The sequence below is a fragment of the Hordeum vulgare genome, chromosome 3H (genome assembly GCF_904849725.1).
Source record: "Hordeum vulgare subsp. vulgare chromosome 3H, MorexV3_pseudomolecules_assembly, whole genome shotgun sequence".
Taxonomy (NCBI): domain Eukaryota; kingdom Viridiplantae; phylum Streptophyta; class Magnoliopsida; order Poales; family Poaceae; genus Hordeum; species Hordeum vulgare.
Window position 1 is genome coordinate 49,652,242 of NC_058520.1, and position 13,211 is coordinate 49,665,452.

Here is a 13,211-nt window from a genome sequence, read left to right on the forward strand (position 1 = left end):
AATTTGCAATCACATCAGACTATTTGGGAACTTTGGAAAACTCGAACAGCATAACGGCTGTACGGGCATGAAATATGAGGCAACCTGCAAGAAAACTAACAACATAACAATTGAATTCTTATGGAGACACTGATCCAGGAAGACAACAACTTTTCTATAAGTCTCCAACATGGTAACTCGTCATCCTAATGAATAGATGAGAAAGCCTAATTCTTAAACCCCGTAGAAATAAGAAGAGGGTGACTCAGAATAAGAATGACACAAGGAAAGGAGTAAAAAGAGCCGTACGTTCCCTTCCACAAACAATTCCCTTATATAACTAAAGAGTTGCTAGACTCAACATCGACCAGTTTGGCTTGGTTATCCTACAGGAAGTCAAGCTCTGATACCAAAGCTGTCGGGACCCCGATCCTAGGTCATAAGAACCCAGCCTCTAACACATCACATCACTTTGCGGCCTCACGCACGGTAAACTCCACGGCCGCCACCTTACCTTGGCTGGGACCGTTTGCGTCTTTTGGCTCACGTATATGAATGTGTCGCTAGCATTCAAACGGCAAGAACCCGGGTCGACATGACTAGTTATAAACCCAAGCGGTACATCCGTACAGGGACAGGCATACATAACCTAGCAAAGCAGGTGTCGGTCATCAGCGTGTGTAGACGAGTCGTAGCAAGCTACAAGGACTCCATTACACCGCGTGACATTTCCCCGAGGGAACAGACACAGCAGCAAAGAAGGATACATGCCGGTCAATCAATGTGTTCCGAGCAGTAGCAAGCTACCAAGGCCCGATGGAAACACAAAGAGGCATTTCCCTGTAAAGAGTACTACTAAAGGCAAACAACTAGGTGTCGAATCCCACACATATAATGCATTTCAAACATACACACATTATGCACGATATGTGTAGATACAACATGGCATCACAACATAACTCTATGACTCAAGCATTTATTAAAGACTCATAAGAGTCAACATAGTATGATATTACAAACAGGGGTCTCGTGACCCGACACTCAAGTCATACAAACCACAAGCGGAAGAAAATCATGTCTGGGTACAGACATCTACTAAAAGTGGCTGGAAGAGCCTGAAAAGCTACTACGACCATACCAAAGGAGCCAGACCTCTGTCTGGGATTCCCAAGCTATTCCGGTCAACATCGAACACATCACGTAGAACCTTTTAATGAGTCTAAGTCTTCTCTGCAAAAACATAAATAAAGCAACCGTAGTACAAAGGTACTCAGCAAGTCTTACGTCAGAACTATCAACATATGCATCATGTTTCAATGAAAGTATTGTGGGGTTTGATTGCAGCAAGCCAGCTTTGACTCTTGGCTAACATATACTACGACTACAAGTTCTTTTTTTGAGGTGGGATAGCGCACACGAGTCCACATATTCACCAATTCAATACACCACTATGAATCCACTCTCGTCTCCCTACGAGAAGGCCTTCCATAGCACTCACACTTATCTTGCATGTTTTAGAGTATCCATTTAAATTGTCTATGTACCACGTAATGTTTCCAAGTAGTCCATATTCGAGGACGCGGCTATTCGAACAGATTAAATCACCCTGTAGGGGTATACTTCTTCACACATGCTCCCACCACTTAGCACCATATACACGTCATGCATCTCGGCAACCTTCAAGCAGAAGAACTGGCGTGGGTGTCGGCCACGACCGTTAACCACACAAGACCCTAGTCCAGGTTTATCGCCTATTTGAGACTGAACCCACAAGGAAGTCCGGCCGAGGTTTCCTCTACGGCCCCAAACGATGTGCACAGGGTTCCCAAGCCCACCATCTGGGTGCCACTTGGTACACCGTGCCACTGTGTATCTAACGTAGTGAAGCCTACCCCGTCGGGCAGAGCTAAACACGGCCGCCAACACTTTTCCTACAAACACCAGAAACTAATTGCAACTCCTGGACAGAGATCTAGGCGATTAATAAGACGAGAGGTTCAATTAAGTATCCCAATGTGTGGTAGTATATTGTCTTGGATAACACACACGGAACTCAGTTCTTAAGGATGGTTCCAATGAGACAACCCACCATGTACTCCTACATGGTCTCTCATCACTACCTTTACCAAATCGGATTCACACTTTTACTCTCACACTGTAGAGCATGATCACAACCATTCTGATTCATCATCCAGATGGATCAGACCCGGCACGACTCTAAGCATAGCAGACATTGTAAACAAGCATGGATGAGTAAGCACAACAAGGCTCAAGCAGTTGCTACTCACGCTAAGCGGTTTCAACTATTTACTGTGACAAAATCAGGTCATGCAAAGGAATGGGTTCAACTATCGATGACATGTACAGTTGAATCGTGATTGTTCTAATGCAGTAAAAGAGAGCAGGAGCGAGAGAGTGGGTTTATATCAATATGATCAAGGGGGTTTGCTTGCCTGACACGTCTGAAGATAGCAATGAGTCTTCATCAATGTCAACGATCACATCGTCGGAAACATCGTTTACCGAGAGGGAACAACACCGGCAAACAAGAAAGAACAACAATTACTTCACGCAAATGCAACACTATGATGCATGCTCAAGACATGAAATGAAAGGTGGCAGGGCTAATGTGGCTATCATTTCTTAAGGTGAATCTGGGTTTGAATCAGGGTTCAGACATCACTTCAACAAGGTATTTTCCGGATACCCTTTTAATTGATTCGACTTGATGCTCATAACAAATTGTTCCAACATGCATGGAGTTAGTATTTTGAGGTACTGATTTGCATTGACCAATGTTTGGTCCTAACAATTGAGGTGGAAATCAAATAAGTATCAATTTCCATCTCCAAACTAAATATAAAATTTATCGTATTCACCATTTTGCCTATTTGGTGATGTTAACTTTTTCAAACATGCATGAAAATGCCATAATCAGATCCTTTGGATTTTTCTAATTCTTTTTCATATATAAATTATTTTCATCCGAGTTATATTTGAATTTCTATGATTTTTACAAGTTTTAGCAATTTCCTGGATTTATTTTGAAATCAATTACTGCGTCAGCACTGCATCAGCATTGCGTCAGCAGTCAACTACGCCTGGGCCAGGTCAACCTTGACCAGCAGGGTCCACTGGTCAGTGACCAGGGGCTAATCCCCGAGTTGACCAGCCCCTAACTGGGGTTTGACCCACCCTGGGGCCCACTGTCAGTGGCTCTGGGGGGGGGTCAGTTAGGCTAATAGGCTGGCCACGTCGAGGCTACCGGAACCTGGCCGGTGGCGACCACGGGCGCGGCGGAGGACTCGCCGGAGTTGAGCTAAACGACGCTACAGGGCACCAAATCGGACGCGGTTTGCGGCTACGCGAAGCTGGCGAAGCGCCCGATCTGGCAGGGGCATCAGGAGGAGCTCAAGTCGCCGGAGAGAGTGCCGGCGACGAGGCGAAGCGGCGGCGGGGTTCGGCCGTGGTGGGGCTAGTGCTGGGGACGCGGAACGGGACAGGGAGATGGGGGAAAATGGTCAGCGGCTCACGGTGATTCGAACGGATCGACGGCAATGTCGGAGGTGCATCGGAGCTAGCGAGTCGACGACGGCATCTGGCGGCCGAGGGGAACGACGGCGATGGCGGCATGAGGGGAGTCCGGGCTCGATTCCTTCAGTGGGGAGGTGTGGCCCGTCGGTGCGGAGGCGAAGGACATGTCGGGGTAGGCTAGCAGGGCCGAAGGGGGCGGTGGAGAGCTTGAGCCCGAGCTCGTCAATGGCCGGAGGAAGAAGAGAGAAGAGAAGGGGAGGAAGAAGATGAGGCACAGGGGTCGGGGGCGGCTCAGCGGCGCGAAGATAAGGAAGAGGAGGGCGACGAGGCAGGCACGCAGGGAGGAGGTGGAAGCAGGAGGTGGCGAGGCACGACGGCGAGCTCGCCACGGCTCTGCCCGTCCTCCTGGCAGAGGAGGAAGATGACCTCCTCGCCCCTGGTGGACTGGGCCTGGAGGGGCGACAGGTAAGCTTTCTATTTTCTTCTCTTTATTCTTTTCTGTTTTCTATTTGCTAACATTTGTGTTGATTTGAAAATAAATCCACATCATTTTGCAAAATCCTTATAATATTTTTTATGTGGCATAAATATAAATGTCCAATACCACATAATAGTTTTAGTATTTACAAAGCTATATTTATATATAGAAATATAATTCCATTTAAAATAGTTGTTTGATTGAATCAAAAATCCAATATAAAAAGTTCCTGTGATCCAAAATATTGGTTGACATTTTTATTTCAGTCCAATATTTTATTGGAAAATCAGGGACATTTCCTTGAATCAATTTGAAGCAATATTTATGTTGCTTATTTGACAAAAATTTAAATGATGAGGCTTGATCACTCCTCATTTCATTTCCAAAAGAAAAAAAATAGGAATGCATGCATGAGATGCAAAGACAAACAATTCTAGGTCTGGGGTTGTGACAATCAGGCATCAAGCTGAGGAGATTCTGCTTGAGGAATTTCTCCTTTTTAAGCTTTGCTACCTTGGCCTGCTTGGCCTGCTGTTCTTTCCACTTGGATTCATTGATGAAAGTGGCCACCATGTGGCTGATGCCAGGGGGAAGTTTCAAATCATCAAGCAGAGTGTTTGGGTCCTCATACGAGATGTTGATGTAGTCTAGGAGGACCTTGGGGTCCATGGCCATAGGAATGGTGCTGCCTGATGCCTGAGCTACTCTCTCCTGCTTGTTTCTGATTATGGCTTGCAGGGTTTGATCATCATATTCATCACTGCCCTCTGATGTAGACGGGACGGTGATGATTTTGCTGGGGCTCGGTAGAGTTGCTCTTTCAGTAGACACCTGAGTCTTCACAGGAGGTGGTGAAGACTTTGTCTCCGAGCTGGTTGTAGCTGGAAGTGAGGAGCTGGAGCTGGCGGTCATAGGCTTCATGACTTGCTTCTGTAATGGTGTCTCTTCAGGCTTTGGTGGTGGTGCTGAGGATTTTGGAGCTGAGGAGATTGGCGCTGAGGGTTTTGGCGTTGATGGTTTTGTAACTGATGCCTGAGAAGACATCTCTTGAGGCTTTGGAGCCCTTGGCTTTGACGGCACAGACTGCAGTTGAGGAATTGCTGAACCAGAGGTCTCAGCGGCAGAGGAAGTAGCTGCAGCTGAGGCAGCAGCTGAGGATTCATTGAATTTCCTCACTGCAGCTTCTGCTTGCTTCTTGAGCTTAGCCAGATGCTTTTCCTTCTCATCTGGATAGTCATCAAGGGTCTTGAGGCTTGAGGGATGTGCTACTTGATGAGCCTCAAGAGGGGCCCGTTTGCCAGGGGGCTTCAGAGCGAATTTCTTCGCATATTTGGCAGTTACAAACCTGTATTCCTTCCATTCCTTCGCCCATCGGCGTTCTATCTTCTCCAGCCGGATCTTTCTCTTGGCCATTGTCTCATTTTCATCAGGTGTGCAATAGTCCAAGTAAATATCCCCAGGGATATCCACAGCTGTGTTTTGCTCAAGTTTCTTTCCTCCTTTTGTTTTCTGTCATCCTCCATTTTCTTCAGCTGAGGATTTTGCTGATGAGATTGATCTCTTGAGGATTCTGATGAGACTTGAAGATTTTCTTCCAGAAACGCTGCAAATGAGTTAATGTGATGAGAACCGAGAGATTCATCAGCTGACATGTGTGTACCTGTGAACAGAGTTTAGTTGCGAGGAATTTGGAGAGGTCATATGCGTTCTCAGATTTGAAGAAAATGAAAAAGTTTGACAGTTGAGGAATTTAACCAGTGGTTGAGGAATTTGCCTAAGCATACTGTTCTTGGGTTCCAGAGTTGTACAGATCCGAAAATTCGCACAATTGAGGAATCTCGTGAAAATCTTAGATGCTTAGTATAGTTCATCAAAGATGTGGTGATAGGCAGTGTTTGAGGAATCAAGTGCTTATCGATTCTTGAGGAAAAACAGATTTCACATAGAAGATGTAAAATTGTAGATCTAACTTGCGGTAAAAATGGGATTTTATTTACCCTTGAAGGAGCACACGAAGAACACAGAGAAGTTGTGTAGAGAGGCTCTTCGGTCGCGTGTCCAATGTGCCCTAACCCGGCGACAGAGGACGTCTACGGCGGCGGCGGACGAAGATGGTCCGACTCCGGCGTGGTTCCAGCGACGGAGAAGTCGAGGCAGTGAAGCTCTTCCTCACCGGCGACGAGACTTCCAGCGATGGCGCTAGGGTTCGGTGGTGTTTGCTGTAGCAAGAGAGCGATGGAGCGAAGAAGAGTTTGCCGAGGGGGATAGGGACATATTTATAGCCAGACAGTTACTGTTGGCGTGAACATTTCGGACCAAACATCCCCTGCCTCTACGTCTCCGCATGAAACGTGTAGTTCCCGAACAAGGCGGTGGAGATAGTGGAGTTCATGGTTATCCGATCGTGATAAGTGGGGTTCAGTTACTGTGCAATAAAGAAACAATTTTTGAAGATTTGAGGATTTTCGATACAAAATCATCAGCTGACAAGGACGCAGTGAGGATTTTGAACAAAGTTCCAAGTAGAACGCATATGAAGAATTGAATAGACTGGATGAGTATAGCATAGAGGGAAAGTAGGGTCCGATCACATTCACTTAGCAGAAATATCAGCTTGAAGAAATAGCTATAAGTGAATGATGTTGAGGACTTGAAATCACAGTCTATCTAGTCAAATGAAAGTCATCAAGTGTTTTTGAAGATTTTGTGATAAGTCGTCACAATGAAGAACAGTTGTTTTGAAGAAAAACATATTTTGAGGAAATGGAACTTTTGAAGAAAATCAACTTGAGGAATTTCACATTGGGCAGTGGCGTGACCCACCATATAAGAATGTTGATTACAGACGCCGCGTACAATTGTCGTAGGGCCCTAAGAATCAATTTCTTCGTTGATTTCTTCACATTCAGAGTGACATTCTTCATCAATTGAAGAAAATCGATTCATCATGTGTTGCACATCTAAGTCATCAATTTTGCATAAGTGTTAGGATGTGTGCATGTTTTTACAAAACATTTGAAGATTCTAAGATATTTAGCTCACAATGCAACTTGCAAAACCTTTTCTCATCCAAGGGCTTAGTGAAGATATCTGCCAGTTGATCATCAGTCTTCACATGGTCGATGAGGATATTGCCCTTGAGGACATGGTCCCGAAGAAAATGATGACGAATCTGGATGTGCTTGGTCTTCGAGTGCTGTACTGGGTTGTATGCAATCTTGATTGCACTCTCATTGTCACAGTAGAGAGGCACATTCTTCATGTTGATGCCGTAGTCCTTGAGGGTTTGCTTCATCCATAGTAATTGAGCACAGCATGAACCAGCAGCAATGTACTCAGCTTCGGCAGTGGAGGGTGATACGGAGTTGTGCTTCTTTGAGGACCAGCAAACTAGTGATCTTCCGAGGAAATGGCATGTGCCAGAGGTTGACTTGCAATCCACACGGTCACCAGCATAGTCAGAATCAGAATACCCTACTAGATGAAGATTTGAGCCCTTGGGATACCATAATCCTAGTGTTGGTGTGTGAGCTAAGTATCGAAGAATATGCTTCACAGCCTTATGGTGTGATTCCTTCGGTTTTGCTTGAAAACGTGCACACATGCAAACACTAAGCATTATATCTGGCCTAGATGCACATAGATACAATAAAGAACCAATCATAGAACGATATACCTGCTGATCGAAATCTTTACCATTTTCATCAGTGCCGAGGTGGCCGTTGGTAGGCATTGGAGTCTTGGCACCTTTGCATTCATGCATGTCGAATTTCCTCAGAACATCCTTGAGGTATTTCTCATGTGATATGAAGATTCCATTGCTTTGTTGACAAATTTGAACACCTAAGAAGAATTTCAGCTCCCCCATCATGGACATCTGATATTCTTCACTCATCATGTAAGCAAATTCATCACTGTATCGTTTGTCAGTACAGCCAAATATGATGTCATCGACATATATTTGACACGCAAATAGCTCATTATCATAGGATTTAGTGAAAAGAGTTGGATCGAGTGAACCAGGTTTGAAGCCTTTCTTCATGAGGAATTCCTTCAATGTATCATACCATGCCCGAGGGGCTTGCTTGAGACCATAAAGAGCCTTTTTGAGTCTGAAGACTTTGTCTGGATTCTTTGGATCCTCAAAACCTGGGGGCTGAGCAACATATACTTCTTCCTCAAGCTTACCATTGAGGAATGCACTTTTCACATCCATTTGATATAAGATGATGTTATGATGATTAGCATAAGCAAGTATTATTCGAATAGCTTCAAGTCTAGCAACAGGTGCAAAAGTTTCATCGAAATCTATTCCTTCAACCTGGGTGTAGCCTTGGGGTACAAGTCGTGCCTTGTTCCTCACCACTTGACCGTCCTCATCTTGCTTGTTTCGGAAAATCCACTTGGTGCCGATGATGTTGTTCTTGCGAGGATCTGGTCGTTTGACGAGCTCCCATACGTCGTTCAGCTTGAATTGAAGAACTTCGTCTTGCATAGCTTGGATCCAATCCGGTTCCAGAAAAGCATCAGCAACTTTTGAGGGTTCTGTGATGGATACAAAGGAAAAATGCCCACAAAAGTTAACTAAGTGTGAAGCTTTTGAGCGAGTGAGAGGACCTGTCGCATTGATGTCGTTGAGGATTTTGTCAAGTTCTACTTCATTTGCAATCCTCGGATGAGCTGGTTGAGGATTTCGTCTGGGCTGAGGAAGTGGTTCTGGTGCAATTTCCTCAAGAGCATCTTCTTGATTTTCATCAGTGATGGGGATCGTTTCTTCACCAATTTCCTCAGTGGGGACAATGTCTTCAGTAGGTTTGAGCTTTATTGCTTCCTCAGGAGACAGCTTATCTGGATCAGAAGGCAATTGCTCTCTTTGCAAGCCATTAGTTTCATCGAACCGCACATCTATAGTCTCAACAACTATGTTGTGATAGTTGTTGAAGACTCTGTAAGTGTGCGAGTCCTTTCCATAACCGAGCATAAAACCTTCATGTGCCTTAGGTGCAAATTTTGAGCTATGGTGAGGATCTCTAATCCAGCATTTTGCACCGAAGACTTTGAAATAACTTCCATTGGGTTTCTTGTCAGTGAGGAGTTCATATGAGGTTTTCTTGAGGAATTTGTGAAGATATACCCTGTTGATGATATGGCATGTAGTGTTGATTGCTTCAGGCCAAAAGCGACGAGGAGTCTGATATTCTTCAAGCATAGTTCTTGCCATTTCAACCAGAGTCATGTTCTTCCTTTCGACGACACCATTCTGCTGAGGAGTATAAGGAGCAGATAATTCGTGAGTAATACCAAGTTCATCAAGATAATCATCAAGACCAGTGTTTTTGAACTCGGTTCCATTATCACTCCTGATATGTTTGATCTTGATGCCAAAGTTCGTCGAGGCCCTTGAAGAAAATCGTTTGAAGATTTCCTGCACTTCAGTTTTATACACTATGATATGCACCCATGTATATCTGGAATAATCATCAACTATGACAAAGCCATATAAAGATGTTGCATTGGTTAGTGTGGCATAGTGAGTAGGTCCAAATAGATCCATATGAAGCAATTCAAATGGACGTGCAGTGGTCATGATAGTCTTCGAGGGATGCTTGGATCTGGTCATTTTCCCAGATTCACAAGCACCGCAGAGATGATCCTTGAGGAATTTGACTGATTCGATGCCGATGAGATGCTTCTTCTTCGCGAGCGTGTGCAAATTCCTCATGCCTGCAATACCTAGTCTTCGGTGCCACAACCATCCTTCTGAGGTTTTTGCTAGTAAGCAAGTGGCTGGTTGAGGACCTGTAGAGAAATCAACAATGTACAAATCCCCTCTTCTTACACCTTCGAATACTTTGGATCTGTCAGATTCCATGATGACTACACATCTATATCTACCAAAGATAACAATCATATCAAGATCACAAAGCATCGAGACTGACATGAGGTTAAAACCAAGGGATTCAACAAGCATCACTTTGTCCATATGCCTATCCTTGGAAATAGCCACTTTGCCAAGTCCCAATACCTTGCTTTTACCTTTGTCAGCATATGTGATTTGCTTCAGAGGTGATGGAGTTAGTGGCATATTCATCAGTAAGCTTTTATCACCAGTCATGTGATGTGTGCAGCCACTATCAAGAACCCACTCAGTATTCTTGGGTTTGTCATCCTGCAGATGAATTAGTACATCTTACCATCTCATATGCTTCAGATTTGAAGAATATGATATTAATTTCATCAGATAAGAACTTCATCATAACAGAAATATAAGGACGTGTGAAATATTTCTATTTCATCAATCATTAGCTTGCGTCCTATCAAGCATTTCCTCAGGTCTCCAGCAAATTCTTCAGATGATGATTTTCATCTGGAGACCTGGCCTGCAGAAGTGATTAGTTCAATTTCTTCACCACCCACATCTCAAGGGGTGGCAAAGCATTCATCATCCTGCGAGCACCATATGACAAAGGTGGCATTGAAGCCAATGCACTTCTCTTAACAGTAGGGGGGTTAAAGTACTCATATGAATATGGAGAGAACTGGTTTGAGGATTTATCAACATAATGATTTCGGGAGTAACGCTCATATTCATATTCCTTGTAGTTTCCTTGCATGTTAGACGCATTAGCACGGGTACGAGCATAGTTTTGACCAGTTGAGGATTTTGATCCTCTTGAAGACTTTGGTCCTCCTGAGGAATTTGATCTCGGGTTCAGATTCTTCAGCGGTGGTGTCATGAGGACATTCACCTGAAGATTTTCAAGACAGCTTTTGGGAACCCAGATTTTCCTCAAGGGAGGGCCATTCCTGCAGTTAGTTCCAACATATCGGGCAAATACTTCACTAGATTGATTTTTGAACAGTTTATAGTTGGAGTCAAATGACTCATCTGAGGAATAGGATAATTCACATGAAAAGCCAGTTAGATTAGATGGATCAAAAGGAGGCCCAGTAGCAGCAACCCATGAGGTTTTGGGATACTGCTCAGGTTTCCAATAAGATCCATCAACATTTAATTTCCTCTCAAATGCAATTCCTTCTTTCCTCGGGTTCCTGTTCAAGATCTTATTTTTGAGCACATCACAAAGGGTTTGATGTCCTTTGAGGCTTTTGTATATGCCTGTCACGTACAATTCCTTCAACCCTGCATTTTCATCAGTAACATTTGTGTTTTCCTCAAGCGAGGAAATAGACACAACAGGTGCAGTTGAAGAATTTGTAGCAATAGTAGCATTTGATGATTCTGGTGAGGAATTAGCAGTTTTGCGTTCAATGCATTTAAGACATGGAGGAATGAATTCAACTTGACCAGCGCTGATCTGTTGAGCTAGTAATGAATCATTTTCCATACGAAGATCATCATAAGACATCCTCAGCTTCTCAAGATCAAGCTTCCTTTGAAGAAATTCGTAGGAAAGCTTCTCATGATCAGTGAGGAGTGTATCATAACGATCCTGAAGATTATCAAATCTAGACTGAAGACTTTTCACATCTTCAGTGAGGATTTGGGTAAGGTTCATTTCATCATTCAACAGATCATCATTTTTATCTAGCAGTTTCTGAAGCTTTTCCAGGGCAGTTTGTTGTTTAGTGGCAATGATAGCAAGTTTACTGTAACTTGGTTTCTTATAATCATCAGGTTCACAGTCACTTGAATCAGAGAAGGAGGCATTATTTGGTACCTTTGAACCTTTTGCCATGAAGCAATAGGTTGGAGCGAAGTCATCAGCATAGTCATCAGTGTGGATGGTGCAATCATTTTCTTCAAGATTGAAGATTGACTTGCTGACGAAAGTGGTTGCCAGTGGAAGACTAGCCTGTCCGGATTCTGAGTCTTCATCAGAACCCTCTTCTTCATCACCTTCCTCTAATTCTGCCTATGAGTCCATTTCCTTGCCAATAAGTGCCCGAGCCTTTCTGAAACTAGTCTTCTTGTGCGATGAGGGCTTTGAAGATGAGGATTTTGAAGATTTCTTCTTCTTCTTCGAGTCATCAGAACTGTCATCCTTGTATTTCTTCTTCTTTGATTCCTTTCCCCAACGGGGACAATCAGCAATGTAATGACCTGATTTCTTGCACTTGTGGCAGGTTCGTTTCTTGTAGTCCTTAGATGAAGATTCTGATTTCCTCATGTCTCTTCTTGAAGATTTATCAAACTGGCCACGTCGTCTAAATCTCCGGAATTTCCTCACGAGCATAGCAAGCTCATGTCCAAATTCTTTAGGGTCACCAATGCTGTCATCTGTGTCTTCTTCTTCTGATGAGGAAATTGCTCTAGCCTTCAATGCACGTGGTATGGCATAGCTTGGTCCATATAGATCTTTCTCTTCTTCTAGCTGGAATTCATGAGTATTTAGCCTTTCGAGTATATCAGCTGGATCAAGCATCTTGTAGTCTGGTCTTTCTTGAATCATCAGAACTAAAGTATCAAATGAAGAATCCAAAGATCTCAGCAGTTTCTTCACAACTTCGTGATCAGTGATGCCTCGAGCTCCCAGTGCTTGCAGTTCATTTGATATGTCAGTGAGGCGATCAAAGGTATCTTCGCAGCTTTCATTGTCATGTCTCTTGAAGCGATTGAACAGATTGCGAAGAATATCAACACGAGAGTCACGCTGGGTTGACACTCCTTCATTTACTTTGCACAGTCTCTCCCAGATCAGTGTTGCAGAGCCCAAAGCACTTACTCTTCCAAACTGGCCTGGGCTCAGATGGCCACAGATGATATTCTTCGCTTGAGAATCGAGTTGCTTGAATTTCTTCACATCAACAGCAGAGACACTAGCAGAGATGATGGGGACGCCATGTTCCACAATATACCAGAGATCATTATCAATAGCTTGTAGATGCATTTGCATTTTGTTCCTCCAGAAGGGAAAGTTCTTTCCTTCGAAGGTAGGACATGCTGCACTCACCTTAAACATGCATGCAGTCGACATAACTAAAACTCCAGGTGGTTAAACCAAAATCACATGGAACAAGGGAGTACCTTGCTCTGATACCAATTGAAAGTGCGTTATATCGACTATAGGGGGTGAATAGGAGATTTTTAGAATTTCATCACTGAGGAAATTACTTTTGAGGAAATTCCTCACTCATGACTAACTCACAGCGGAAACAGTAAAGGATCAGAAGTGCAAAGTTTCACAACAACAGTTTTTCAGAGTGAGGAATGTGAAAACAGATTGCACAGTGAGCACGCATGCAGAATACAGATGAG

The 13,211-nt window shown here is 43.8% G+C and overlaps 1 pseudogene; it reads right to left on the reverse strand.

The window, feature by feature from the left end:
- Positions 1–11,583: 11,583 nt before the first annotated feature.
- Positions 11,584–12,405, reverse strand: LOC123443677 (annotated as a pseudogene).
- Positions 12,406–13,211: the final 806 nt, after the last annotated feature.